The sequence below is a fragment of the Dama dama genome, chromosome 15 (genome assembly GCF_033118175.1).
Source record: "Dama dama isolate Ldn47 chromosome 15, ASM3311817v1, whole genome shotgun sequence".
NCBI lineage: Eukaryota > Metazoa > Chordata > Mammalia > Artiodactyla > Cervidae > Dama > Dama dama.
Window position 1 is genome coordinate 55,923,060 of NC_083695.1, and position 27,589 is coordinate 55,950,648.

At 43.7% G+C, this 27,589-nt stretch overlaps 1 protein-coding gene across 13 annotated transcripts in view; it reads right to left on the bottom strand.

The window, feature by feature from the left end:
- SGMS1 (sphingomyelin synthase 1) overlaps nt 1–27,589 on the bottom strand; it is a 331,989-nt gene that overhangs the window by 293,445 nt on the left and 10,955 nt on the right. For 11 of the 13 annotated variants that reach the window (XM_061162095.1, XM_061162098.1, XM_061162089.1 and 8 more), the window contains exon 2: nt 4,248–4,342. The exons of the other annotated variants lie outside the window; for them this stretch is intronic. The gene's annotated coding sequence lies outside the window, so the exon portion shown is untranslated. The remainder of the gene's footprint in view (nt 1–4,247; nt 4,343–27,589) is intronic. 13 annotated transcript variants of the gene reach the window in all.

Genomic DNA, 27,589 nt, shown 5'->3' on the forward strand with positions numbered 1-27,589 from the left:
TCACTTTTCACATTCCTTGGAGAAAAGTTTACAGTATTTCTCTCTTTTCTACGTTCATTGCATCACCCTCTATGCATGCATGTGTGCTAAGTCGCTTTAGTCAAGTCCAAATCTTTGTGACCCCCATGGACCATAGACCACCGGGCTCCTCTGTCCATGGAATTCTCCAGGCAAGAATACTGGAATGCGTTGCCATGACCTCCTCCAGGGGATCTTCCCGACCCAGAGATCGAACCTAGGTCTCTTAAGTCTCCATATTGGCAGGCATATTCTTTACCACTAGCACCACCTGCTCCTATTAAGAAGAGACAAATTTAACAGCCTCGAGTAAACAAATAGATAAGCATATCAACAAAGATAGATTAATCTGTTTAACTACATTCCAAACTTTATTACCCTGTATGTGGTTCTTTCCTTTGAGGTTTATTTTTTATTATCATTATAACCTAAGATTGAAGGTTGGCTTGGCTTGCTTTGGGGAGCTCTTCAAAGCTCACAGCCCTATCCAGACAGTCTGTGTTCAAACCATCTTTGTTACCACATGTAAACTAGTAGGGTCTTTAAACACATAATTGCTTATATGATGTCATACTACATACTTTTTTAAAATGGAGTTAACCATTTGTTTACATAGAATGTGTTCATCAAATGTATAAAATTAGCAAAAATAGCCAACACATTAATGTATAATTGAGGATTTAGTAAAGCTATTTCCATAACATATTTTTGTTCCGATTCACAAAAAGCACAATCCTACAATGGAATTTTAAATTCATAGGGGTTTCTGTCAAGTCCACAGGGGCCAGAATCATATCTATCACCATTTTACACCTGACATACAATAGGCCATCTGCAAATATATTGTATGTTGGATAAATAAATGAATCCATAAAGGCATTAAAGGACTTCCCTGGTGGTCCAGTGGTTAAGAATCTATCTTGCAATGCAAGGGACAAGGGTCTGGTCCCTGGTGGGGGAATTAAGATTCCTACATGCCACGGGGCAACTAAGTCCTCGAGCCACAAACAGAGAAGCCCCTGTGCAACTAGAGCAAGTCCACTCATGAGCCCACGTGCCACAGTGAAGACCCAGCACAGCCAAAATAACAAATAAATAAATGGATAAAGGCCATTTCATGCCTCTGCACGCATGCTAAGTCGCTTCAGTCCTGTCTGACTCTTTGCAACCCTATGGACGATAGCCCACCGGGCTCCTCTTGTCCACAGGATTCTCTAGGCAAGAATACTGAAATGGGTTGCCATTTCCTCCTCCAGGGCAATCTTCCTGATTTAGGGCTCGAACCTATGTATGTCTCTTCTGTCTCCTGCGTTGGCAGGTGGGTTTTTTACTACTAGTGCCACCTGGGAAGCCTAGAGAGGTTATTATTACTATGTCCTTGCTTTGATGAAGTAAAGCAGAAAGTGGCAAACTTCTATGCAAAGGGCCAGATGGTAAATATTCTAGCCATTGTGGGCCATATGGCCACTGTTGCAGATACTCCAATCTCTTTCAGAACTATTCAATTCTGCTTTTGTAACACAATCATGGTCATAGACAATATATTCACAAATGAGCATGACTGTGCTATTCAAATAAAACTTTATCTATGAAAACAGAATTTGCCTAGAAAATCATTAAAATCCCATGAGAACCACATTCTTATAGTGAACACTCTATTCCTAAAGGCGGGACATTGGTGGACTTGCTAAATTCAACCAGACATGTTTTGATGGGCCAAAAATTGGGCAGGGCATATATAATCATTCCTCACAGCTCCATCACCCCTTACTGAGCAACCCTGCCCCCTACTAATTTCAATCATGTTACAAGCCAGTCCCATGCAAGCCTCTGAGTTCACACCCTAAACTTTACAGCACAACTGGTTTCCAGAAATGTGGCCCATATCCATAACCATGAATCCATAACCACAACATAGGCTCCTCAAGAGCAAGCCCATGACTTTCAACTCTTCACCCTTCGTCTAATACCTAATATCAACACCCAATGAACTTTAAATATTTATTGATTGTCTAGTGTTTGATACAGTCATGGTCTCCTAGGAGGGGCTGCAGAAAAAGTTCTAATGGCTGACAAAAGGATGGACAAAACATGCGCCAGCGGAGAGCAAAGAGAAAAGGGAGATGGTGAGTCACAGGAAAAACAACAGGAATCATCACAGGACTGAAACACCAATCTTTTCCAACTGTGTCTCAACCTTATATCCGCTCCCAGGATTTCTTCTTCATATCACAGCAAAGCTGGGCAGAGGTTGGACAACTCAGGACATCTCAACCACAACCACAATAAGGATCAAACCTTGGTTAAAGCTTCAGGGTGCCCTCCCCCAATCACCAGCAACTAACTGAAGGAATATACTGCTGAATTCACAAATGGAATGCTCTCCAGCAATGAAAATGATCCATCTACAACTAAATGCAACAATATGCAGGCATCTCTGTAATGCATTGTTGATTGAAGAAGGCTGGACACAGAAGAATACAATCTGCATTATATAATCATGTTATCTCTCTCTCTTTCTCTCTTTCCCTCTCTCCCTGTCTCTCTGTCTCTCACAAGCAAAACTAATTTATGCTCTTAGAAGTCAAGACAGTAATCCCCACCAAGTAGGTTATGTACAGTATCGAGTGTCAAGAGGAGGCATGAGGCTGTGGTAAAAATGTTGTTTCTTGGTCTGGCTTCTAGTGACATAAGTGAGCTTAGTTTGTAAGCTGCACTGAACTATACACTTACATTATGCATATTTTCTTGCATATATGTTCTATTTCAATAGAAAGTTTAAAAAATAAAATAAAAACATTCCACCACTTGGAAGTGGTCCAGAGAGCAATATGAAGGCCCCACACAGAGCCCCATAAGGCTTCCCCTTCCACCATCCTTCAGAGCCTCTTGCCTCATATGGAGCCCCAACCATCCTTCTCATCATCTCAAAGCATAATCAGACAGTGAGAAAGCAAACTAGATCATTCCGAGATATCTGTAATTCCAGTCTCAGCTCCTTCAAAATGTTAGTGCCCTTCAGAAACTTTACTGCTATCGCTAACTTATGATCTAAATGAGAAGAGAGAATATTAAAAAGGACTCCACCACTCTAAGTGGCTCACTTAAATATACTTCTTTTAAAATAATGCTCTGAATAGGTAACTCTAGTTCATAAACATCTATGAAGAAATGCTTCAATACTCAGGGACTACTTGAAGAAGATACCATAAATGAAACGTAACTGAGATTAGAATGTAGAATAGCCAACAGCCACCCTGCAAGAATTACACAGAATTTTAATGACCAATTGTGTAACTGGCCTTGACATAACTATAATCAGAACAGAACACACATCTCTAAGAATGCATGTAAAGTTTCAATGCAGGTAGTCATATCACAGGGCTGGGAATCATTCTGACTTTCTAATGTTGATTTCACTATACTAACCTCAACTAGTACCTCAATGGCATTACCGACTCGATGGACATGAGTTTGAGCAGGCTCCGGGAGTTGGTGATGGACAGGGAAGTCTGGTGTGCTATAGTCCATGGGGTTGCAAAGAGTCAGAGATGACTGAGCGACTGAACTGAAACTCAACTAGACATTACTACTCATGTTCTTTTCATATTCTCCTGTAAGTTTTGGTTTAAAAAAATCAGTTAAGACCTTTGATCACATTAGATCCAGAGACTGGGCTACGTGTGAAGGCTGATTAGGCAGGAGGAAGAACAGTAATCTGATCCGCTGACCTAAGAACAAACATCAGCCACAGTGGGGCAGACCAGCACATTACCAGGAACAGAGGAAGCACAGGAATCCTCTGCTACGCAGGGCACACGCAGAGTGCAAATTCCAATTCTTTATATTCAGATGTTTTTCATATCAAACAAATTCACCTTACAGGTCTGTCCACTAAGTAAATCACTGTCTAAATATAATTGTACTTAACTAAATGATTCTGCCATAGAGTTTATACATGTTCTAAAATGCCTCTTGGGAGAGAATATCCTTATTTTTAAGAACTGCATCCCCAAGAATTGAGGATAAAAACGTCATGATCTCTTAAACTTACTTTCACATGTTTCAGCAGGAAAATGTGGAAACCTGAACACACACACAATATGGCAAAATGCTAACAAATGTTAAATGTAGGTAGTGGACACATGAAAACTTGCTGCTCATCCTTCAACTCTTCAGTAAGTTTGAAAATTTTTGTAATAAAAAGACACATGGAAATCTTTACTCACCTTTCAAGTGGATGGCCTTCTTCTTTCTTCTAATCAAAAGCGAATGGCTAAATATGCCCAGAGGCACACTTAGGGATGTTCATGCTGTCCTCACCCTGCGAGAAGCAGCAAAACAGCATGTTACCATCAATGATTTTTATTAAGTTAATGCTATTTCAGTTGACACAATGTTCTTAATCTGTGTTGATCCTGTAGATTAAAATACTGTTGTAATTATTTTTTAAGCAAGGAGAAAAGTGAAAGGAGAGAAAAACGATCCCATCGCATATTGAATTCAGGGAGCAACCGCTGGCCTCACCCACTCAAGGAACTTCTGGAATAAAGGAATTCCTCAGTAAATTTCTTTTAATTCACATAAATTTCAGGGCAGTGATGTAGCCCAAACTCCAACAGAACAAAAACTGAGGCTCTATTAAGGACCTGAACTTGACTCTGACTTTGTATTCTGAGGCTACACTTGGAAGGCACCTACTTACCTCTCAGAACCACACCAGACCTGCTGCACCTCCAGGAAACTGGAGTTTCCTGCTGCACCCCAGCAAAGGCATCCAGGACCCGTCTATTACTACAACACACGCTCTCTCGAGCACTGTGCTCCCCGGGCACCGTGGCCCAGGGGCCTGCCGGTCACAGACCTGATGCCTCCACCACACCTCATGTTATCTATTACATTTGATCTCACCACAGCCCTGTGAGGCAAGGGATGTTTGCTTAATGCATTTTCCAGAGAAGGCAGCTATGTGTCAGAGATGATACAGGGCATTCAACTAGAAAACACCAGACATGAAACTGCTACTTGGATCTTCTGACCCCAAGCTCAGGGTTTATCTCACTATACAGGCTGTCCCCACCCTCCCCACCCCACCCCGCAACACAGCAGCATCCTGAAAACCAACCTCAATGCCAAATGACCAAACAACAGAGCCACATGTCATTATGGGGGGTGGGGGGTGGGGAAGAGGGAGTGGGGTGGATGGAGGGCAGACACAGCCTAAGAGTATCTATTAATAATCATTCTTAATGGTACCATGAATATTGTACCTGTGATTACCAATTACTATAATTACTATCAGTAATTATACTTCCCTTTGAAACACAATAACCATTAATGTATTTCTGACATTCTCATATATATATATATATTTCATTTTTCTCCCTTCTTTTTCAAGAGGGCACACTATTGGCCAAAGGAAGTAAAACAAGCCTCACATGGCACCCCAGGTAATTTAATTACCACTCGCTTGAGGATTTTTCCATTCATTTTTTATAAAAGGCAAAATGTAGTCAAATACAACAGCACAGACATTGACTGTTCTGCCAATAAAGACGGAAGCAGTATCAAAACTACCACTGGGGAGAAGACAGTAGCCCTCCATGACGGTCTCAAGCGGCCCTTCATCGCGGGTCACCAAAATGCTGCAGGCAATACACAACGGTTTAGAGGGCACGAGGTCTGCCAAGTGAAGGTGCTGGTGTACAAAAGTCAAGGACCCCTCCCCTGGATTTCCGTCCTGCCTCCTCCACTCACTCACCTGATTAAAAATGGAGAGAACCTCCCCCAGCAGCCGCCTCTCCTGTGGACTGGAATACCTGCTCACAGGGATGTTGAGGCTCACAAAAAAGACAGGATGTGACTCAATGCCCCACAGACAAGAGCACCTGGAGCCCAGGAATACTGACCAAGAAGAGAAATGCTAAACCAAGGGAAAAAACATGATGTACCTTTGGAAGCAACAACTTTACTCCCAGATTTGGGGGAAGGAAGGATAAGCACATGAATCTGTGACACTATGAAACACACATGCATCATGAAGTTGAATGCAATCGTTGCATGCAATTTTTAAGCTAAAACACCTACCCTTACTTGCCTGGTTCATTTCTAGTTACACCCTGACAGGTGGAGGAGGGGAGTGAGGGCTGGAATCTCTCTCTTTCCTTAAAGACGGTCTTGGGAGAACATGTCAAGCTGGAGGGCATTTTAATATCACAGTACACCCAGAAAACTCCTCATGGTCTGTTTCAGAGTATTCTCTTCAAACTCAGGAGTCCCCAGTCTCTGCCAGATCTAGGTACATGTGGGATAAAGTCTAGATACATATAATCCCATCTCTATACCACACATCCTGGTGTGAGTGTTACTAAAGATCCTCTCTTCTCTGCTCTGCACCCTCCATTCTCCCTACCAGAGATAACCCACTAGCCTGAATTCTGACTTACTCCTTTGCTCCTCTTATGGTTTTATCACACCTGTATTCTCAATATATTGTTGTGTTCTGCCTGGTTTTAATTAAGTTTTATACAAAGGAAACCAGGACTGTATTCAGACTTGCCTCTTGAGATTTTGATTTTGAGATTCATCCCTCTTGACTCATGTGACTGGAGCTGATTTTTCACCACCATATTGTTCTCACTGTGTGACTTTACCCACAATTTACTGCTCTATTCTACTGCTGAGGATCATCTGGGGATTGTTCGGTTTTCGCTATTAAGAATAATGCTGCCATTTAGATTCTAGTGCTCGTCCCCTGGTGCACACAGCAAGAGCTTCTCCAGGGCGTATCCCTAGGAGAAGAGAGCAGGGCTTGGGACCACATACGTTCAGCTTCTCAGAAATGCCAGATCGTTTTCCAAAGTAGCTGCCACAATTGACTGTTTAGACACCCTTCCCGTCTCTCTCCAAATAAGAGGCCTGCTTGTTTTGCTAATTACCAACAAAGCTTTCAACCAACAAAAGGGAAAGCGTTTTCCTATTTGCAGCATCGCCGCTGCAAATAAACAGTACTCCAAAGTAGTGACCCAGACAGCTGGAACATATTAGTCACAGGACAGACTTCGGAATAATGATGCAGACCCAGCCGGCACCACACACTGCCCACGGGTATCAGTCAAATTAGATTTCCAGACCTGTGTTAAATTCAGAGGTTATCTTCTACCTGATGGACTCACAGCTATGGTCCCCGCTTACTCCTCTCAACTTGAAGGGGAAAAAATTAACTCACGTGCAATCCAGCCAAATTCAAGATTAAAGCTGGGGAGTCAAATCCTTTCAAAGAAATAGTGTGTTGCTGTTGTTGTTGTTGTTGTTTTAATACAGAGTTGCCTGTGTTTTTATATAGTCACCTAAAAACTCTTAGGTATTCCCTAGACAAAAAGACATTCTATTTAGGTTTAGTTATTTCAGTGTCTTAGGTGGAGATAGTAATGTTGTGACAATTTAATCTGTATTTCCAGCAAAATCATAGTATCAAACATTTCTGTTGGCATTAAATTAAAAAAAAAAATGAGAAATTCTTTCAATCTGGGCAGGAAGGAGAGAAGAAAGGTTACTATAAATTTCAAGGAGACTTGTATCATGTCACTGAAAGAAACAATGGTGTTAGTGACCTAAATGGGGTTGTTTCAACTCAACCTCTTGTCTCTTTACAATCATTTCTCCCTGTGAGGTAGCAACTATTGCTACACCCATTTCACAGATGGCAGAAACTGAGGCAGAGAAAGCAATTAGGTTGTGCACAGCACACAGCTGATAAGCGGTAGAACGAGGATTTGAACCCGGTTTACCCCAGAATCCACATTCTAACCACTACTCTCAGCAGCTTTTTCAGCCTCCTAAGACTAGCTAGAAGGCCCTGCCTGCCATGGTGACAATAACTGTAGCTACCAGTTACAAAGCATCAGCAACGTGCCAAGCACTTTGCTAAGTGCTCTCTTGTGTTATTTCTATCCCCACATCTTCACCAGGCCTGAATTATTCCCATTTTACAGCTGAATAAATCTATGCTCTAGGAGTTTACATAACTTGGCCAAAGTCACATAGGCAATAAAGACAATGGTTGAGACACCACTTGAACCTTGTCTCTGACGTAAAGTTCATATTCTTTCTATTGTGGACTTTCTGGAAAAAATAAAAACACCTGATCCCAGGGCTTGGGGGAGACAATTGTTGACCATGGGATTTGGGAACAGCCCCCATGAAGGATACAGATGTCACAGAGGGAGAAGATGGGCCAGCTTTCTTGGCACTCGGCAGGCAGCAGCTGTCGCGGCTCCTTGACAGGCACTGAGGCAGAGTGGTCTGCAATAAGGGCAGTGAGCACGGTCAAAGATCCAGCGGTCACACTGTGCAAGTCAAATGGCCACTGAACACAACATTTTCATCTGTAAAATGGGGCTAACTTTTATTTCAAAGGGTTACTGTGAAGATTTTTGGGCTCCAAAATCACTGCAGATGGTGACTGCAGCCAGGAAATTAAAAGACGCTTGCTCCTTGGAAGAAAAGTTATGACCAACCTAGACAGCATATTAACAGGCAGAGACATTACTTCGCCAACAAAGGTCTATCTAGTCGAGGAAATCTGTCCTGAATATTCCTGGGAAGGACTGATGTTGAAGCTGAAACTCCAATACTTTGGCCACTTTGTACTGAGTCACTACACAGAGCAGCCAGAGTAACATATTTCTTAAAATCAAAAGGCTCAATCTTGTGTTGGTTCTAATATTTGATCCAGAGTGGAGGAGGAGACCTGCTAAGGGGCAATTTTCCAAAGGAAGGTACCCAGCAAGGGGCAGAAACAGCCTCAGTACAGTATGAAGTGTTTGAAGAGAATAATAGAAGCCGCCACTGCCAATATATACCATGGACGACCTTCTACATTCCTCTTTAAAACCTTTGCTTATGGGGACGTGGCGAAAACTCCCAGTGCAGGGGGGCCTGCGTTCAATCCCTGGTCAGGAAACTATAATGGATCTCCCATACCACAACTAGAGATCCCACCCACCACAGTGAAGATCGAGGATCCCACACGCTGCAGCTAAGACCCAGAGCAGCCAAAGAAATAAATAATTTTTTTTACATAATCTTTTTTCTATAAAGTGGTTTTTATTTTTTCTTTTTAAATTTTTTTTTCTTTATTTAGGCTGCCCTGGGTCTTCACTACTGTGTGCAGGCTTTCTCCAGTTGCGCTGAGCAGGGGGCTGCTCTCCAGTTGCAGGGCGCAGGCTTCTCGTTGCAGTGGCTTCTCTTGTGAAGCGCGGGCTCTAGAGTGCCAGCTCAGTAGTTGTGGCACAAAGGCTTAGCTGCTTCGTGGCATGTGGGATCTTCCCAGACCAGGGATCGAACCAGTGTCTCTTTCATTGCAAGACAGATTCTTAACCACTTGACCTCCAGGGCAACCCTAAGAAAATAATCTTAAAAAAAAAAAAAAAGAAAGAGAGAGAGAAAACCTTTGCTCAATAACCCTGAGAGAAAATACTGTGATATAGATCCCTATTAAACAGATAAGAAAACTGATTCGGAGGTGAAATGACTGGCCCAAAGTCACTGAACTTGTCAATGAGTATAATAATGGCTCATTGCATACATATAGTAGGCATTCAATAAATACCTGTTGAACACAGGCTCTGCAACATAAAAACAGAAGACACCGCTTACCTCACAAGGGTTTTATAAGGGTCAAGTGAGATTATGTATACAAAGTTCCCAACTCAGGCCTTGACCTTGGAATGTACTGTGTACCTGGGCAACAATGCTGACATAGAAAGTTAGGCACAATAACCAGATAGAATGGGGTTGTGATACTGATGTGGGGTCAAACAAACATCATAAAGGACAAAAGATGCACAGATATACCTAACAGGCAAATCTGCACAGCAAATACACACATGAAAAGATGTTCAACATTAAAAAAAAAAAAAAAGATGTTCAACATAATTAATCATTAAAGAAATAAATGCAAATTAAAATCACAATAAGATATCATTACACATCTATCAAATGTTAAAATCTGGCAGTATAAAATGCTGACAAAAACTCAGAGCAACTAGGATTCTCACACATTGCTGGAATGATGAGTAAACACAAACAGTGGTATATCCATATTGTGGACTATCACTTAAGAATAAAAAGGGACAAATTATTGATACACACAGCAACATGCATGAATCCCAAATGCATTATGCTAAATGAAAGGAGCAAGTCTCAAAGGGATAGACTCTACACAGTCCCACTTACACGACTTTCTGGAAAAGGCAAAACTATAGTGACAGAGAACAGATCAGTGTTGCCAGGGGGAGGAGGAAGGTTTAACTACAAAGAGGCAAGCAGCACCAGGGAATGTGAGAGGTGCTGGGTTATTCTCTGCTCCGTTTATATGCATGTGTTAAAACTCGTAGAACTACATGCTCCAAAAAAGAGAATTTCACTATTGGTAAATTTTTTTTCATTATTAAAGAATGAAATTGTTACAATAGAAATTCTTACCAACAGAAAGAATTGGTAAGTCCTGGTGAATGGATACTTGACATTTGGTTTGTGGTGATGGAGGGGACACACGAAAGCCAAATAGCTCTGAAGTTCCTTGCAGAGGGAACAGTGATGGTACAGGAGACCATGAGGAGTCCATGTGTGAGGAGAGATCAACACAGAGGCTCTGAGGGGTTCTAGCCTGCTCTCACTAACTGATGACTCTGAAATTACACAAGCCACATCTCCTCCCTGAGCCTTTTAATTCTAGCATGATACAACAAAGCAAATGATCTTAAAGGTTCATTCCACCACAAACACTGCAAAGTCAGTTTGTTTTTAAGCTACCGAGTCTGGAAAGACAGCAGGACAAATAAGTAAAAATACCCAGATACAGAAAAATGGCTATGCACCCACACAAACACCATCAGGGACCAAAATAATGAGAAAAATCACAGATGAGTGTGGATGGTGGAGTGATGGTGGTAGAAGTAACCAAAAGCAGGCCAAGAGACCGAAGAAGACTGAGAATACCATTTTTTGTATAGTAGAAGAAGGAGAAGGAAGGTTGCATGGGGGCAGAATGTAGGGGGGGCTGGAACAACTCAGTGACCAAATGCTGAAAGAGTTAAGAAGAATGAGTACTGACAAGACAACAAAACTAGACAGATTTGTCAGAGCTCAACAGAGTGAGTGTTCAACCCCCTGTCCCCCAACAAAGCAACAAAAAGACTACCACGCAAGACTTGCTCCTTTCTGAATTTATCTTGTGTCCTAATTGTTTTACCCTTGCATTTTCAATCTCCTTCTACCTTCATCTTTGCTGTCAGAAGCCCAAAGTTTAATTTAAACATGTAGGCATGATTCCCTTGCAATAGCCCACTTCAGAGGCTGCAATTTTCAAAATTTAGATATTCCTTGAAATCGACAATGTGACTGTTGAACGACAGCAAGCCATTTTCTTGTGCTGCATAAGTTTATGCAACGACTCCAGAATTTCAGAACAGGAAAATTTTAAAAAATCATTTTTAAAGGGTTTAGTAGAATGTCAAGAGTACACCTTAGAAAGGACTAAGATTTTATTGTTGTCACTTTATTGGCTTGTGAAGCAGGAAAACTGTTTGAATTTAATCATATTCCCAAACTGACCAACTGAAACGAGGCAACTTCTTCATTTCTGCCCAGAACAGGCCTCAGAACCGCACTTACAGGGCCTCAGCTCTTTCAGCCAAATGAAGCCAATGATGACACAACCACTCTGAGCACTTAGCCAGAGCCAGAGGAAGATCAGGGAAGTTAACAGTTAAAAAGCACGCCTGCAAGCCAAGTTAATACACAGAAAAATTAACACCACCTCTTCAGCCAATCTTCCTTTTTAAGGATTGTTAGGTGAAAATATCGATCTGATACAACTCGGTTCTACCAGTTATAAAAGAGGAGAAAGAGAAAATGACTTTAGCTCAAAATCTGGTGTCTTCCACCACTAAAGTGAAGTGAAGGTCGCTCAGTCGTGTCCAACTCTGAGATCTCATGAAGCCCACCAGGCTTCTCTGCACATGGACTTCTCCAGGCAAGAATACTGGAATGGGTAGCCAATCCCTTCTCCAGGGCACCTTCCTGACCCAGGGATCAAACCTGGGTCTCCCACACTGCAGGCGGATTCTTTACCATTTGACCACTGGGGAAGCCCTTCTACTGCTCAGTTCAGTTCAGTTCAGTCGCTCAGTTGTGTCCGACTCTGTGACCCCATGAACCACAGCATGCCAGGCCTCCCTGTCCATCACCAACTCCCAGAGTCCACCCAAACCCATGTGCATTTTGGGCAAATTTCTTCACTCCTTATCTCCCTTTCTGCATCTACGAAGAAGGGGTCATCATCATTGCATGCTCCCATCCAGTAATCAGGCTACAGCCCCTCGCACTGGATGAGATCATGTCTGCAGAGGCACTTAAGGAGAACACAAATAAAAAGACAAATATGAGGTGTCATTACTGTCATCCTGTATGGGCTGGGGTGGAAGGGCAGGTGAATATATTTCACACGCAGTCACATCCCAGCTGCCTCTTTCAAGAGCCATATGCTTCTCCTCCATCACAGCTGGCTGTTGAGCAGATGCTGGAATGGATACAGGCAGAAAGGTGGGGAGGAAGAACGCTTCGGTTACCCAGCCTCAGTCCTCCTGGTTTGAGGAAGATAAAAAAGTAATTTCTCACCCGTGTATATTTCACTCATCTTTTTTGAGAAGCTTCAGTGTATCAGACACCAGGCTAGGCACAAAGAAGCATGAGTTTGTTTTTTTTTATTTTTTTAACAAAACAGGCTGTGCTCCCAAGCATGTTCACTCTGGAAATAGCTAAGTACCCCTTCACAACCCAGTCGCTTGGTGGCATAACGGAGGCAAGCGGAGGGGAAACCCCAGCCCAGACCGCAGAGTGGGTTAGGAGGGCAGGCTCCTCACTTGACTCGGATGCCTGAGTCAAGTCTTGAAACATGAGAATAAATGAGAGGAGCCAAGCAGGGGAAAGGCGTTCTAAGTGGGCAGAAGGTGTGGAAGCAGGACCCACTCAGGAAGGGAAAGAGAACCTGATGACGACAAGGGACCGTCAATGGAGACTCACGCTCAGGCTTTCTCCTGAGGGCAATCGGAACCATGGACCTATTTAGGCAGGACTCACATGGTGACCCCCGCAGGTGAGGAAAAGGACTGTGACAACAGTTGGGAGAACGGAATGAAGGCAGGGCAGGAGGTGGAGGGCTGTCCATATAGAAATCCAGGCAAGAAGCGATGAGGGCTTGGGAATACAGATGAACACAAGAGATGGTAAAGAGGTAAAGTGACCCTGCTTTGGGGCTGGAGGGACACAGGGGTAACAGGGCAGGAATTGTTGATGCCTCCCTGGTTCTGTCTTAATGACTTGGAAGACAATGGTCTTTTCACAAGATACTAGAGAAGTACAGACACGGTGGGCAAGGTGAGTTCACTTTGTACTGTGTCATTTTATACATGCCTTCAAGTATCAAGTCACTCTGTACATTGGTGACCAACCAAAAAGTCACACTCTTCAACATTTACCTGCCTATTTTGAATTCCCACAGGCAAGATGCAATGTCTGGGCAAGAACTCAATTCAGTGCTCTAGGAACGGCCCTCACATCAGACTTGAAGCTCAGAGAGGTTAAGTGGCTTACCTCAGGCCACACAGCTAGCAAAAGAGGGGACTTCACTTTAATCCTGGATTGTCTGCTTCCAGAAAGTCAATTTTTCACCTAGAATACTACACTGCCTCATTAAGGGTCTAGTGATATGACTTACACATAATAAGAGCTCAACAGTCTTGTTCGGTGGCCACTTTACTCTTGTTTTGCCACTTCCTTCCGATAACAGAGTCCAGGCCTGAACTACCTCCTTCCAGTCCCTGGAAACAGTCCACGGCTGAGCGCTGGCTCAACTGTCCTGTCAGCCTACAGAGTCCAGCCCCATCCATGCTTACTAAAGCTCATTCCAACAGTTACTTCTGATAACCAGCTACTGTGTGGCTCTGCAAATGCAGGGAGAATGTTCTGATTTCTATAGGAGCTGTTTCTCGATTCATCTGTTCTATCTTACACCATGGCACTAACATCCTCAAGGGTGGTCCTGATTTTACACATATTCGTATCACTGGCTAAACCCAGCATGATATTTCTCCTCCTCCTGGCTCTCCTACCTATGCCAGCGTTACCTCTGGGAAGAAGGGAGGGCCAGGCCCTGGAGAAGGATGCACAGAGCTTATCTGGAGCCTGTCACTCACCCAGCGCTGTCGTAGGCCCCAGACAGCAAGGTCTCTGAACTTATAGTCTGGTGGAGATAGGATATTTAAAATAATAATAATAACAACATACGTACACCAAAACACATCAAACAAACATCCAACAAAATTGAGGGCTGGGTTCATTATATTATCCCGTTTTCTAATTGTTCAAGATATTTTCATAATAAATATATTTAAGATGAGGAAAAAAGAAGCGAAAAGCCTCTACTCCCTGGGGAAGGAACTAGCTAGTCAGACTGATTCATTTACAAAGGTTCTACACAGAGAACATCTTACTGTAACCTGTTTTGTTTTTAACACCATATTTCACAGCAGGGGAAAGAAGCAATCAGGGGAAAGACAGAAATGCACACACATAGATAATATGAATTTAATCCAACAATAAATGAGATTCTCAAGTCACTCTAGACTTTCCTCATTTCTACCTCCATGTCGTCTAAAATGGTAAATGATAAAAGAAAATAACAGAAAACTATAATCACTTTCTAGCACGTTTTGGCCTCAGGAGAAGACGTGCTATTAACAATCACTACCATTTACTCTATATCCGCGGTGTGCTGGGCGTTTACAGACACGACCCCATCATGACTCTGTGAGATGAGCATTACTGTCCCCATTTTACAGACGTGACAATTAAGATGCAAATAATTCAAGTCATTAGATCAACATCCTGCTGTCAGGGATGGCAGAGCAGGCACCCAAACCCATCTCTGCCAAGACACAAAAGCCCTAATTTTATTTTCATTACACCATGCTGTGTGCCTTCCAATAGCTGATATTCCCTTTCATTTTTCATAAACATCTGGGCTCCACAAATGAGTGAATCTGATAAAGAAAATCTCCACTAGGCAGTTTAGTAAATTAAAAAAAAAAAAAAATCCAAAAAACTACAGTCTTGAAGTATAGTGTCAGAAATAGTACCTCCAAATGTTAACTCAAAGTAATAAACAAAATTGAGTGGTAAAGAACTCAACTGTACAATCCTCTACAGTCATAAAAGAAATACCGTGTAACTATTTTAAACAGCCATAACATCTGAAGGGATCTTAAAGACGCAACTGGCAACAAACTGATGAGAGGGAAAAAATGAATTCTTAAAGTCAATTTCTAATACTATCTATCTTTAAACATTTCTTACTGTGGACAGTGTACACAACTCACCCTCTACATGTCAACAGAGGAATAAGACAAACCAGAGCCTTTGTGAGCATGCTGAGATTTTATTATTTACTGAATTCTCAAAAATTAAGGATAGCATTAAATTCGAAATACAGGCCACTCTTTATTCCAGTAGTAGTCACATTAACAAGTCTGGAAATGAAATACAAATTAGAAAATGCAATGATCAAATTTAATCTATATATCAATAAATTTACTCCTCAAATAGAGACCTTGGTACAAAAAGGTCTGCACTTTCTCCATCACTTCTTCCCACACAGTCTGGGTACCAGGACCTAAACTACTCTGACCACACGTCCCAAACAATAAGGAACCAGAGCCCTTTCTACCAGCTGGACCCTAACCTCCTTCCTCCCACCTCTGAGAAAGGGAAGTGGCCCCTTGCAGGAACCTGTATAGGCTGAGCTGCTGCGCAAGGAGACTTGAGGGTCGAACCTCAGGAACATGCACACATCCGTACAGATCAGGTAGAGGTAATAGGGAAGGAGTCAGAGAAGGAACAATTGAGAAGAGGACAGGAAAACACAGAGTCCCCAAGAACCAAAGAAGGAAAAGGAAATGAAAGAAAGGAGCTCCCCAACAGTCAAGAAGGAAGATAAAGAAGCTTTTGCCTAAATACCTGACATTGCCAGGTGAGTGAGCCACACTCAAAATTTCAATGATACAGAAAGATCCCAATTATCTTTTTTCCCAAAGAAACACCCCCAATTATATCTTGCATTTTGAATTAAAAAATTGATTTAGACAGTATTACAATTATTCTTTGAAGTAGAATATTTGACTGATAGTCAAAAGAGATCATCAGTCTCTTTTGTATATAAATTATATGACTGAGCATTAAACATGTATGTTATTTTGTTCCAGAGATCACCTATTAAAGTTGAGGGCCTTTTAAAATCTATTCCGCAGCTCTACAAATCTATATACATACATGTCACTAAAAAGACCAAGAGAAATGACAAAATTAATTGAACAAAAAGAAAGAGCATGCAGCAAGGAAACAGACCTTTAATATAAAACTATAATCTACAATGCTAGGATTTCCCTGGTGGCCCAGTGGCTAAGACTCTATACTCCCAAGCAGGGGACCTGGGTTCGATCGCTGGTCAGGGAACTAGATCCACAAGGCACAGCTAAGAGTTCCCATCTCACAACTAAAAAAAAAGAAAGAAAAAGATCGTGAGTGCCACAGCTAAGGTCCAGCACAGCCAAATAAATAAAATGAAATAAATATATATATTTAATCCACAATGCTATCACTAAACTCACGGGCAGGGTTCAGATATATCATTTGTCTTGAGAAAACATGAGCAGCATAAGCAAACAGACTTGACTGGCCTCAGTTAAACCATGGTTAATTACAGTTAACTGTTATCTAGCCTGCAAAGTACAAAACATTTCACTTCTTTTTCCACAAAACAGGAAACTAACCTTAATTTCCCACTACTCCAGAAATTACCTCAGATGTCATTGCAGGATGACCAGGCACCGCTAAGCCAGGAGCCCACCGAATGGAGTCAGGGGAGAGTTTGCCGCCCTATATTCTCCACCAGGCCTCTCCTACCACACTGATTTGAAAAATATGTAAGTTTAAATTAAGAGGGCTTGTGGGATACACACAGCCTGCAGCCCAGACCCTGAGCTCCCCTCCAGACAGAGAGACAGGCTCACTGAAGGGCAAACTCCTTACATAAACGCTATCTGCATATCCAGAAAGGGTTCGAATGAGACTTTCAGCAGCTAAGACTGAGCTGAGGAAGCAGGGCTACTGCCAGATTTTTCCCTCTTGAGGTACTGACAGGCAAGAGCTAGCAGGGCAAAAGGTATGAAAACATTAGGCTGTTTTCCAAGAACCCTGACAGGCCTCACTCAAGGTTGCTGCCAAGTTCGCTGGTGAGACCGCTCAGAAGTAGTATGGAACTGCTCTCTTGACCTCAGGCAAATACTAAAGCTTTCAGCTGAACACTGTTGAAAGTACTTGGGTGTTTTTCATGTCTGTGAGGTAGGCATTTCCTGGACCAAACTTGGACATAGTAGCCCTCTAATAAAACTGATCACAAAATGACACAGATTTTTCTTTCTTTTTTTTAAAGTCTATTTAAAGATGATTCACTCCAAGAAATTCACAAGAGCAGCATTAGTCACACTAAAAGGTAGAAGCAATTTCAGTGTCCACCAACAGACAAACAAAAAAGTACGGGCTCTACATACAATGGAATATTATTAAGCCTTAAAAAGAAAGTAAATTCTCATATATGCTATAATATGGGTGAATCCTGAAAACATGCCACATGAAATAAGCCATATATAAGGACAAATGCTGCATTATTTCACTTATATGAGGTACCTAGAATAGTCAAATTCATAGAGCAAGTAGAACAGTGGTGCCAGAGGATAGAGTGGGGAGGGAATGGAAAGTTATTATTTAGTGGGCACAAAGTTTCAGCTTGGGATGATGAAAACATCCTGAAGACGGACGGTAGTACTGGCTATACGTCAGTGTGAATGTCCTTAATGCCACTGAATTGTACACTCAAAAATGGTTAAAATGGTAAATTTTAAGTTATGCATATTTTACCACAATTAAAACAGAATAATAAATAAAAGATGTTTGTACTTTTTAAAAGCAAACTATAGATTTGCTTAGTCACATCTTAGAAATATATTTTAGGCCTATACAAATACAATATATATACATATATTTCTGTTTATTTGAGGATCCAATGCAATTGTCTCCAGTTACCATTCTTGGCTGAAGTCCCATCTTTGATTTTGACATAGAAGGCCAAAGAGCAGAATGCTTTCTTCAAACGTTATTCCTAGCATTCGTGAATAGGCATGTGATCAGTGACTGCATCACCACTCAGGTTACACACGAGCATGGCAGCATCAGCCATATAAACAAGGCACATCCTTCAGACAGTTTCTGTTAACATCCAAAGACTCATTTCCAAATGCTGGTGAGCATCCCAGAAGCATACCTCAGAAGAAAACGCTCCTCCACCCAAAGGCAAACCATGTGACGCCCAAAGGATTCTGTCATGTACTTACACAAGATGTTCAAAGACGGGATGGGAAGGCTGGTTATTACATATCTGAAAAGGCTGTTTGCATAAAAGGAAATTCTAACACTGCACTTTGCAGATAACAGCCCTGACACAGGACGCTTACTAACAATATCAAAGAGCCTGCTTGCTGACAACCCAGGGTTGCTTGTAGGGAAAGGAGTCGATTGTTGGGAACCGAGCTGCCTTGAAGGAGCAAACATTTCTCACATATTACCTCCACAAAGATTCTTTTGTCATTCTTCCCCAGGGGAGATGCTGAAGTTGGTGTGCACGTGGTGAAAGCTGAGATGCAGATGGAGATTTGGAAAATAGCTTTGTTATCTTAAAAGCCAATTACGCTGCTCCACCGCCACACTTCCAGAGCCCAGGCTTAAGGATGCACTCTTCTCTCAGCTTGCTATGGGAAGCAGCGATCACAGGCCAAAATATCAAAGGAAAATGTGTGTAAGATTTTATTTCTGCTTCTGAGATCATTCAGACATATTCTCCTCTGCGTACCACACTAAGCCAGGGTGAGGGATAACTTCAAAGGAAACTGTATTATCACCAAGGAAATCTTTATGTCCAGGAGTTAAAGAGGAAATGCCAGTCATTGCTCAAAAGTTCAGTAAGTTAGAGACAAACTACCCCTTACAGCATCTTAGATGGACAGCTAGCCAAAATAATAAAAAATAATTCAAAAACCAAATAAATAACAAAATAAATGAATAAAAGCCTTGCTCCTACCTCTTCCACCTCAGCGGAAAGTCAACATGTACCCAGGTTCAAAAATGTTCACAACACTGATCACACATGCTGAAAAATGAAGTTCTTGTGGCATAATGTCAAACTCTGTTATAATTTTTCATATTAGCATTGTTAATAACATTTATAAAATTTCAGATTTATATTCCATATCTCAGAAGTCAATTTTAGAAACAGTGATATTTAGATTTTAACATTTCCATCCTTGGGCATTTGGTGAAAATGTTTATTCAATGTGCACGTCTAGTATTTACAGGAAAAAAACGGGAGGGAAACACATCCACACAACAGTATTAATAGTTATCTCTGGGTGATGGGATTATGAAGGATATTCTTTCTGCTTATATATTTTCTAAATGGAAGAGGGGCAAAAGGAGTCAGAGAGAAAGGAAAGGAACAGGCTAAGATGGGGAGAGGAGGAGGAGGAGAAGGTGGAAAAGTTTTTGTAAAAAGAGAAGCCAAACTTAGGTTAAAAGGCAAGTGAGTACCAAGCAGCCTTGAACAGCCAGCACAGGCTGCCCACTGCCTCCATCAGTCACCTTCACATGGACTCTGATATTGGCTGTGTCCCTAGTGATCCTGCCCTCAAAGCCACCCTTCCCAGGGACTGCCTTCCTGAATATTTTAGCCCCAACTGTTAGGAGTCTGTGACCACATTTTCATCCCATGGGCCCCACCTCATTCTGACTTGGGCCCCTGACTTGCTGTCGTCTGTGGTGTTTCCACCATGCGGAGGAGGGCTTCATTCTTAGAAATCATCTAGTTTCAATCCCTTCTTGGAACCCGGAGAAGCCTGGACTGGAATCTGCATCCTGACTCCCTGATGGGCATCTTATGCACTCAAGCACATGGTCGTCAGGCCCATCTCGACTGCTCTGTCTGGAGAGGGACCCCCAACAGGAGAGACTCACATGCCGTCCTGCGTGGGTCCCAGGAGCTGGCCTGCTCATACTTGGTAGGAGCTCCCGGAGTCTGGCCGAGAATGCAGCCCTTTCCCAGGCTCACCAAATGACACTCTGACTGGGTCTCAACACTGGGACAGGCGGCCACACTACCAGATTCAGGGATTCAGTTCCTCTTCCTCAAGAAATCTGCTGCCCATTTGCCTTGGAAGGAATCAAGCTTTCTTGAAGATTTGTGGGGCCACCAGTTTGAAATGCATGCTGGTGCAGGGCGCAGACCTGCTTGGAAGAGCTGTCCCTGGATGATGGAACAGCCACACTTACTGCCTCATCGAAAAGATGCCCATCTGGGAGGCAGGATGCAGATTCCAGTCCAGGCTTCACCAGGCTCCAAGAAGGGAATGAAATTAATTAAGGGATTTCTAAGAATGAAGCACTCTTCCACGTAGTGGCAAACACCACGGACGACAGCAAGTCAGGGGCCCAAGTCAGAATGAGGTGAGGCCCATGAGAGCCAACAGTGAGCAAGAGGCAATTTGAGGTGAGCTGCTGACAACTCGAGTGCTGAGAACAGAAGCCAGAAGGGAGAGCAGGAATGTGCCCCCCTCCCCACCCTTTCACCCGCAGAGCCGTGCGCTGCAGCGTAGAAGGGAAGATGGTTTAACAGGAAGGTGTTCTCAGTAAAATATCTCAGTGACTTACTTCAAGCTCACCAGAAAATCAGTGATTTCAGGTCAAGGATGTAGCCAGTAACAGGTATAACAGACAAAATCTGACTTCACAGGTGGTTGAACGTGCCTGTTAAGGAGTCGCTGTTTTTACAGTCCTCTTATGAGTATTTATAAAGCTTAATGAGAGAGTCGATACGGCTTGCCTATTTTGCTAGGATACTATACACTAGTTAAGAGCAGGAACCATATTGCCTAATTTATCCCTGCGTCACCAGCACCCAGCAGGGCTCCTGGCTCACAGTAGGCACCCAACTAGTGTTTTCTGAAGAGTGTATTTCTCACGAATGCTGTACAGAACTCTTTATACATAACACTGTTTTTTGGGAAACTTTCTACAAATATTCCTCTGATAATCTTCTTAAGGGTTGCCAAGTATTCCATTATTTGGATATATGTCATTTGCTTAACCAACCCCAAACTGTTGTATACTTAGCTTTTCAACTTTTCACTATGACAAAGATCTCTGTGATAAATAATGGTCTTAATTATTTCTTAAAATAAACCCCTAGACTAGAACTGCTGAATCAAATAATAACTCAGTATTAATGCCTTTCCTTCTAGAAGTTAACCTCATCTTGAGGACCAATTGTCATGAACTCCAGTATTTGGGGAAACTACTGTGGAAGTCTCAAGCAGAGGAGTCTCCTAAGACAGGACACTTTGACATCAACAGCCAAAGTCCAACAGCCAGTGTCCTCTCTAGACCTATGTACCCATCAGACCCAGAAACCTGAGAAGCAGCATCTGCTCCAGCGGTCTTCTGCTTTCCTCCCAAGGCTCGGCCGTCTCCTGCTCAGTGGAGGACAAAACCACATTGCAGCATCGTACACGCCTCCCCTACTCCTCCCCCAGTGAGCTGGCTGGTCTTCCACGATGCTAGCTTTATCTTTTGCTTCTTTTTTCTCAGAGGAATAACTGAGTGCGTTCCCACCGTAAGACACAGCAATGTCAAGTCCCAGATAACTGTACTGAGGCGCTCGGCCTCTGTCTGCCTCCCCGCTTTAGGCAAATCACATCTCATTAGTTCCTCTAAAAGGGGGACAGGCGGCAATAAGGAGAAGCCCTCAACGGCCCAATTCTATCTTTTCATCCACTTTCACAAAAATAAACCTTTCAGAGCTCTTCCCGGTGGATTTAATGAAAGCTTTAGACACTCTCGCCAGAAAAATGCACACCCGGAATGACAAACCGGATTTAAGTGGCTTCCGGAAATTCATCTATGGACACCAGTAAGAACCCCTGAACCACTGATTGGGTCTTCAAACCAATGGCCAAAAGGAGGCCCGAGATATTCCTGGGGTGTTCATGCTACCCCATCTCTGTCTCTAAAACCAGAGGGAGGGGAAAGTCCACCATGTCCAGGGCCCCTTGGAAACCTGGAAGTCAGCCCAGCACAACTGCTGCTAACTCTCCAGGGCCTTTCACAGGAACTCAGGCGTCACTGCAGAGAGAGCGGCAGTAGAGCCAATGCCACACGACCCAGCCGCTGAGGGGGCACAGAGCCCGGACTCGGCACAGGGAGGCTCTGCCAGGCCCCGCACTTGCTGACCTGACTGTGGTGTTCGCCCCCTCACCAAGAACACTCCACGCACACGGAGACTGTTCACCCCTGTATCCTCAGCCTCGTCCAAGCCAGAGATGCTGGTCCCAGTGAGTCTGAAGGCCTGTACCAAAGACTGAGGCCACCACGAAGGCTCCCACAGACAGCAGTGACATACACGGGCCATTCTGCGCACCTGGGACCTTAGGGTGAGGAGGCTGAAGTCAAATACGGGCAACAGGGACAGGCTCTGGGAGAAGATAGGGAAGAAAAACAAGGGATCGGATGACAAACCACAAGGTAAAAAAAAATCTCAGCAGCCTATGGCCACCAAGGTGGGGACAGATGGACAGGCCCAGGGCACCAGCTCTCAGTCTCCCCATGGACCCCCTAGTCAAGTGAATGGTCAACGCATGGGCCGGGCACCCCCCTCTCTCAGACAGTAACCCTCTGCCCCCACCTCCCACACACCTCATAACCAGGAAGCAGCCCCCCACACCCTCATGCAGGCAGCAAGGGCCTCAGGTGACAGCACTGTGACGCAGAGCTTACTACTGCCATTTCCCACAGGAGAAGGTCCGTGCCTCAACAGGACAGCACCTGTCCCCTCTTGCCCTCTCTGGGTCTCAGGTGACCACAGCAGCCTGTCTTCAGGCTGAAGGCCACGGATTTTCTCGCAGGACAAAATGTTTCTCTCAGGATACCCAGCAGGCCGGCCGGAGGCTCTTCTCTTCTCCTCCACTCACCCAGCCTGCCCATCCCTCCTGGTTTCCCTCAGAGCCATAGACTCTGCCCTTCTGGCCTCAGGCACCCTTTCCAGACTGGCCTCAGGCAAACCCTCAGCCTATGTTTGCTGGGAGGGTAAAAGCACCTCTCCCTGCCAGCTGCTTTTTCTCTCCCCTTTTTGATACCACCGGGCTCTGCTACTGTCCCCCGCAGTGGGAAGGGGGAGCCCTTCGGCCAACCCTCCCCTCCTCCTCAGGGGACAGTCTTCATGACTCTCTCTCCACCTCTCAGCTCCTGGGACTTTTTCCTTCCACCCCCAAACTTCACTTGACCTGTGACCCTTGGAAGGTCCATTCCTAACCTGAGTATCATCCAACCAGCAGCAGCCCCTCCGCCGTCCCACCCCCGCCAGCTTAGCTGAAGAGCCCGCCCCACCCCATAACCTGAGATTAATCATAACGTCCCATAGGATTTGTCCTTAGGTAACATTTGTTATAACATCCTTCTCGGATTCACATAGAGGGCCTGTGACTCAAACACTGAACGCTGCACATTTTGCACCTTTAGCTCAGACAGCCTGCCAGAAGGGACATGGATCACAAGCTGTAAAATACGATAGTGGAGAATCAACCACTTACTGCTGTTTCTAGAAAGAGGTTTGGATACACAACTAATAGGATCCGGGAAGGCAGTTCTGAAATAACTTTTTTTATTAACAGAATAATAAACGACTAATGAAAGGGACTTCACCAATCACTCTTTCAGGTGTCCCCCAGTCACAGGACTCACAGATGTGGGGACCAGGTGACTAGGAGTCAGCTAATCCAAGCTTTCCACTGACAGATAAGGAAGCTGAGGCCCAAGTTCACCAAGGTCACAGTTTGGGCAGGCATGCCTTGGCTGGTATGGTATTTGTAAAGGCATTAAGGAGAGGAGGGGCGGGGAGAAGCGAGGACCAGGAAAATGAGAAGTACAAACCACCGAAAACAGAAATGAAAGTGGAATTTAGCACTTTGCCAGAAATTAAAGGCAAACAGAACCTTGCTTTTAATAAAGAATCTTCCTTTTAAAAGCTGATATATCTTAAAGATAGAAAGTCATTCATCTTCTGCAGGTTTTATGTTCCTAGGAAATAGCTAAAAATTAGCCATGGTTGTCAAAGATAGTCAACGGGCACCTGCCCCCTGACCTGAGTGGTTCTGAAGGGCACTCCCAGCTCTGGATTCTTATAGCATCTGTGGGCCCAGACTCCCCTCTGCAGTCAAAATCCCCTCACTTAAAATGGAAATCACAAAAACAAAAGAAAAAAGGAACAAAACCAAAATATACCAGACCTAGTTCCATCTGTGCTACCCGATGGTATCAGCCTCTCACGTGTTCTGTCACATGGGGACCCAGGGCGGGGCCACCTCCCCGTCCAGCTCTCTCCCCCACCCCAGGGAGCCTGGTGTGCAGCTTCCACACTGCACCCACTACTTGGTGGTGGCTTTATCTGCAGATGTGCCTGTCTCCCCCATGAGCCCCCTGGGAACCCAGACCCCATCTCACGCATTTCTGCATCTCAAGGCCCAACAGGGGTCTGGCCCATAGCTGACCCCCAGTGCATGTTCACCCTCCACCGCTGTAGAGCCCAGGTTGAGAACACCTGGCCTATGTGCACAGGCCTGTCTGGCCTCCCCAGTCTTCCCTTGGCCCTCTCCCATCCTCTCTGCCCTGCCACATCACCTCACCAATCAAACAAGCTAACTCCAGCTACTGGGGCCACAGGAGAGCCCCGACAACTAGCACAGGGGAAAATCTGGAACATTTCCTCCCAGTTCACTTGTATGTTCTCTGAGGTGATCCTAAGTCACCATTTCCTACAAAATCTTGCAATTTGAAAATGTTCCGATTCCTCAGTTTCATGTGTAACATTGCTCAGATGAGGGAAATGCAGTCTTTTTTAATTGCAAAACAGAAAACTTTGGCTGGAATAACAGTGGATCATGCATTTGGTGAGGGCTTTCCATGTGTGAGCTAAATTTGGACACAATGTGGCTATTTTACCTCATAACTGGAGAGGGGTACACAGTACTTCTTTTTAAGTGCTTTCCTACAAACAGGTAATTTTCTACTAAAATTAATCCTGTCAAATAAGATAATCTTCTATCTTTCTACTGTCAGGCTATGCATCGTCATATATTTTTTATTTCTCCACGTGTAAAGTTTCCCAAAGGGTTAAAACAATGGACACCAAGCCTTTTTGTGCCTATGGCAGGGAGTGGGGAGGGTGGAAAATAACAAAATAAAAACAAATCAGGCATCTTCCTAAGATGGAATGCACTAGATGGCACTTCATGCTTCTAATATTAAGCCTTAACTTGCATTTCCAAATTTTCTCTCCACCCTGGGTCCTCATCCATCTAACCCATATCAGAACACACTGGCAAGAACAGAAAGCATTTTCTACACTGCCGTGGCCTGGCTCAGACATCCCTCTGCTGGCCTAGATAAACGGGACCACCTGAGTTCAGTTTTTACTTCATGATGTGGACAGTATTTAAAATTTCTGAATCTGCAATTGTCTCACCTGTGTAAGTAGAAGTAAGAGCAGCTGACTCTTCACTTATGTGAGTATTGATTATGGAAGTGGTTCTCAGAGTGGCCAGCAGCATCAGCATGATCTGGGAACATGTTCGACATGTAAACTGTCAGGTCCCAGCCCAAGCTATCGATACGTGCCTCAAAAAATCTTGTAGGGGTGGACCCAGCACAAGCGCTTTAACAAGCCTCCAGGTGATTCTAATATGTGCTGAAATTTGAGAACCATCAATGTAGGCTGATAAAACTCCAAGGTCATGGGAATGACCTGCTAGGCTAACGTGTGTTTCCCAATTCTGTGTAATTATAATGGCACCATACCAACAGCACTTACCCTGGTAATTGCTACCAACTGGCAAAGGCCTCAAACACTAAAGTTCAGGGCCCTCCTACTTGGCTGAGCAAATTACTTGTATTCTACACTCCTCTCTGAAAGGGGATAATGAGAACAGCCATCTTATAGGACTGTCACAAGAGTCAAGGGCTTATTACACAAGGTCTGGCACACAGTTCATTTTCAACAAGTATGAATCCCTATAATTACTACACCTTTTCTAAAAGGTCTAATCAAAATAGGAATACAGCAGAATAAAACCTGCTTCTAGCATGCTAATGAGAAAATTAACAAAGGGAAACCTGACATGGCCCAACAGGAAAAGATGAACATTGCATCTCCTTGTAGGATATCAACTACACCCCAGCGACTCAGTGAGTGAGACACTGTCATCACCCTCAACTCTTACCTTTTTCCAATGGACTTTCCTTCAAAACTACCCTTCCAACTTCCTCCTTTTTTCTCTATAAAATAGCATTCCTCTCCTTTACCTGTTGGGACTTGCCTATGATTTTTGCCATGGCTTGCTTGTCCTGAACTGCAAGCCTCTGCTATTCCCAAGGGGCTTCCCTGGTGGCTCAGACAGTAAAGAATCCGCCTGCAATGCAGGAGACCCAGGTTCAACCACCTGACGGAGGACATTCAGGACCAAGAGACAGCGCCTGAGAGGCAGTGCGTGACTTCATAGTCTGTCATGCATTTACTTGCTCAGCCTACAACCTAAGTGCCCATTGTATGCCCGGCAATCTGCAGGGGGGAAAAAAAATTCTCTCTACAGGACTGGGCCTCCAGCAGCCTTTCTGGACATCCAACAAGTCTGGAGCATAAGGCCTCACACACTAAAGGGAGATACGAGAGGAAGGCAATGAATATTAACAACAGTAGTCGTAAGAACAGCCTTTATATTGTGACCACCTTCCGCCAGGAACTAGCACCTGGCAAAGGTTTACTTATAGTCCTCAACCTCTGAGCTACCTGCTGTTATGAGACCCACCAGTGAGGCTTAGGGAAACTGAGGCATGGAAGGCTTGCATAACTTGCCTAAGGTTCCATAGCTCCTAGATAGTAAGGCCAAGACCGAAACCCAGGAACAGTGCTCTTAACCCCTATATTAAATGACAGAGAGCTGTTAGTTACCTAGGCAATACTAGTCACTTATCACTGATTCCAAAGCAATGATTTTTAAGACACTTAAATTTAGGAAAAATCTACCATCATGAGGTTCAATACCAGGCTCCCAAAACCTGGACAGAAATGCTAATTACACTTCATTTCACCAGCCTCTTCACTACCCTGTAAACTAATTCTACTCAAGTCGAGTAGAAACACTTGCAGACTGGACAGCTACATGCAAGAGAATGAAATTAGAATATACACTAATGTTACATACAAAAATAACCTCACAATGAACTTAAGACCTAAATGTAAATAAAACTCCTAGAGGGGAACATAGGCAGAACTCTCTTTGACATAAATCACAGCAAT